The sequence below is a fragment of the Dromiciops gliroides genome, chromosome 3, assembly GCF_019393635.1.
Source record: "Dromiciops gliroides isolate mDroGli1 chromosome 3, mDroGli1.pri, whole genome shotgun sequence".
In the NCBI taxonomy this organism is placed as follows: domain Eukaryota; kingdom Metazoa; phylum Chordata; class Mammalia; order Microbiotheria; family Microbiotheriidae; genus Dromiciops; species Dromiciops gliroides.
The window spans coordinates 5,465,931-5,469,924 of NC_057863.1; the positions used below are offsets into that span (position 1 = coordinate 5,465,931).

The window sequence follows — 3,994 nt, forward strand, 5'->3', positions numbered from 1 at the left end:
ATATGATAAACACACAGATCTTCTAAGAAGGAGTATTCATGTGCAAAAATCTTCAGGACTCATGAGAAAGAATATGTGAAGAATTTACCATCTCTCTCTACTCTACCTCCCATTTGCTACCACCCCACGTATCCTTACTTCCACATATAACAAGATCTCCCAGAAGCCCACAAAGGGTTAGTATAATCCATGGGGGCTTCTTAGCCAATTTGCTGAACTTAATTGTCAAGGAAATGTCAGAAAAAAGACATTGCATATATGCAGGATATACCCAAATCAACTATAAGGTATTTTTGAAGGGGAGTGGTATACTACAGTCATCCCTTCCTTATCATGGGGGTTAGTTGCACTGGCACTCCTGTGATTTCGAAAATCCATATAGAAGATTTTGGCCCTCCTTTCATGCCAGATAAGAAGTCTGAATTATTAGGATATGAAAAGATAAATCATGTTGATGTTATACAATACTATAAACATATTTCACGCATTTCTGAGTTTCTAAACTTTTTCTGTGTCGTCTGCTGGACTTTGCATGTTGTCTGTGCCTTCTGCAAAACTCCCATAAAATTCACATTTACTTTCTTTTTTTAATACTAGTTTTTTTCAACTGTATTTAAAGATAGTTGTCAACATTCATTTTTGTAAAATTTCGATTTCCAAATTTTTCTCCCTCCACTGTTTTCTTCTATCCTCCCGAAGCCAGCAAGAAATTCTGATATAAATCATACATTACAATCATGTTGAAAAATATTACCACATTAGTCATGTTGTGAGAAAAGAATCAGAACAAAAGGGAAAAAAAAGAAAGGAACAAAAAAGTGCAAATAGTAGGCTTAAATTTGCATTCAGTCTCCATAATTATTTTTCTGAATGTGGATAATATTGTCCATCATGAGTCTTTTGGCATTGTCTTGGATCATCGTATTGCTGAGAAGAGCTTAATCTACCACAGTTGATCATCACATAATTTTGTTGACGCTGTGTTCCATGTTCTCTTGGTTATACTCATTTAACTCAACATCAATTCATGTAAGTCTTTCTAGGTTTTTTTTTTTTTTTCTGAAATCTGCTGGCTAATTATTTCTTACAGCACAATAGTATTCTATTACATTAATATACCACTACTTGTTCAGCCATTCCCCAATTCATGAGCATCCCCTCAATTTCCAATTCTTTACCATAACAAAAAGAATGGTTATAAATATATTTGGACATGTGGGTCCTTTTATCTTTTTTATGATTTCTTTAAGATATAGACCTAGTAGCAGTATTGGTAGGCAAGATAGAATGCACAAGTTTATATGCTTTTGGGCATTGTTCCAAATTGCTCTCCAGAATGGTCGGATCAGGTCATAACTCTACCAAATTGCATTAGTGTTTCAATTTTCCCATATCTTCTCTAATATTTATAATTTTGATTTTTTTCTCATATTGGCCAATCAGATAGGTATGATGTGGTACCTCAGAGTAGTTTTAATTTACATTTCTTTAATCAGGAGTGTGACAAAATAATGGGATTTGGCAGATACTCAACGGCTCACCTGGAGATTAATCTAAACTCTTTGAATTAAGTGAGAGTGATTGACTTTGCTGAATAAGGTACTTCAAGTTAATTAGATTGTAACCACACCTGGATAGCCCTTAAGAAGGTATTGTTCTCAGAAGCTAAGGACTTTGAACTCAAGACCATCTTCAAGTCCTGTGAACCAATGGATTTGGATGAAGCCTACCAATCAGCTTGAAGTAGTGTGTAAGGACTGCCTCTGCTCCAGACCTATAAAAAGCTTCCACACTCAGTTTGAGGCAGTTCATGGTTGAAGCAGGTTCATAGTGGAGGAATTGAGGAAGAACCAGACCAGGCTGGAACTCTAGGCCAGATAGGCCTTTTCTGAACTCTGCGTGTTCTTTTTCTTTCTAATACCTAGTATGCTTTAATAAATTCTTAATGCAGTTGGCTCCTGAGAGGAAGGGGTGGTTGGCAGGACCTCTATTGTTTGAGAGGTTGTTAGGGCCTCTATTGTTTGAGACCGTAGGGACCATGAGGGCTGATAGAGGCTGAGGTGGTGGAGGGCGCTTTGGTTCCAGGGAAAGACCTGTAGGAGGGTTCAAGGCCATTTGTGCCACACATCCCATTTGAGTTCTATGTATGTGAAATGGCATTCCCTAGAGGCAAACCAGCACCTGATGAAAGGACCTTCAGTGAGGCCTTGCTGAAGACGAATCAGTACCTTGCTCGCAACTCTGATGAACAGGAATCCATCCTTTCTCTGGTAACAAAAATCAACAATGTTTTTGAAAACTTGATTGTGGCTCCGGGAACCTTTGAAGTGCAAATTGAAGATTTCCAGCAAGTGGGATCTTACAAGAAAAGGACAATGACCACAGGACATAATGTGGCTGATCTGGTAGTGATCCTAAAGATCCTGCCAACACTGGAAGCTGTTGCAGCCTTGGGGAACAAAGTGTTAGAAAGTCTTAGAGCACAGGATCCTGCAGATGTTTTGACTTCTTGGCTTTGAGATCAGTTCTGCTGATGCCACAGTGAAGATCCTCATTAAATAGTGCCACCTGATCTTTGAAAGCTGGAGCCAGAATTACATTTGGACATCAAGCTTCTGCAGAGTGCCTTAGCAGGATTCAGAATGCTTGCTGGTTTGAAGAGAACGCTTCTCAGTCTACTGTGAAAGTTCTCATCCATCTACTGAAGGATTAGAGGATTGCTTCCCTGGCTTTGAACCTCTCACACCTTGGATCCTTCCCTTTTTGGGGCACTATGCTGTGATGAACAACCCTAGCAGACAACCCTTAGCCCTCAATGTGGCTTACAGTTGATGCCTTCAGATTCTGGCTGCTGGGTTGTTTCTTCCAGGTTCTGTAGGGATTACTGACCCCTGTGAAAGTGGTAACTTCCTGGTCCACACAGTCATGATCCTGGTACAACAGGACATGGTATGCTATATGGATCAGACATTGGTTAGGATCCTGTCACATGAAAGATATAGGAAGATCCTTGGTCAGGAGGGTGATACCAGTTGTCTTGCCTCAGAAATTTCTACGTAGGATGGGGTGATAGTGACACCTTCTGAAAAGGCTTATGACAAGCCTCCAGAAAATAAGGAAGGTGAAGTAGAAGAGGAAAATGCAGAGGAGCCACCTAAAGGAGAGTAGGAAGAGAGCATGGAGACCCAAGAGTGATCCCTTCTGGTTCTTTCTGGATTGCCTGAGTGGTTGCATGTGTGAAAGTGAGGGGATCACGGGAAGGAAAAAGAATGCTGAAAGCCCTTTGGAAGCTGTGGATAAAGAAGCATTGTCTTGTAGGTGATTTGATTCTCTCTTTACTCAGCTACAATAGTCTCACATTTGTAGCCTAGGCTACAAAGGGAAGTATCAGCCTTCCTTCACTTTGTTCTTTTATACATTTACACACCCCTAAGCCCTGTACAGAACAACCAACTCTGGAAACCCCACTAAGACCAAAATCTTACAGAATTTTTTTGTTGAAATTATTGTGAATTTTTAATGTCTCAAAGTTGTTGTTGTTGTTGTTTTAAATTTAGGGGCTATTAAAAGTGTTTCCTTCTAAAAAAATAAATGCCTAATGCCCCCAAACTGGTGCTAAAACTTCTAATTTAAGGGAACCACACATTAGATTTTTTAAACCACGCATTTAGATTTTAAACATCATAGTTGGTGATCTCAGCAGGACTGCTGAACCCCTTAAATTTCTTATCTTCATGGTGGGTAAGAAATTTTATGTTTGTATATTTCTCCTATTTTTCATTGATTTTATGGGCTTCTCATTTTAAATTTTCAATTGGGTTTCTTCTACTTGCTAAGTATCTGCTAAGTACCTCCTAAGTACCTGCTTTTCTCTAATCTTAGTCTAGTTAATCAGATAAACAGGGGATAAGATCACGTTAATTCTTTATTTTTTTGGATTTTCTATTTTGGTTTATCTTTACCTGCTTTCAACTTTAATTAATAACTTTATAAA

At 38.7% G+C, this 3,994-nt stretch overlaps 1 pseudogene; it reads left to right on the forward strand.

The window, feature by feature from the left end:
- Nucleotides 1–2,038: 2,038 nt before the first annotated feature.
- On the forward strand, nt 2,039–3,195 carry LOC122745881 (annotated as a pseudogene).
- The last annotated feature ends 799 nt before the right edge of the window (nt 3,196–3,994 follow it).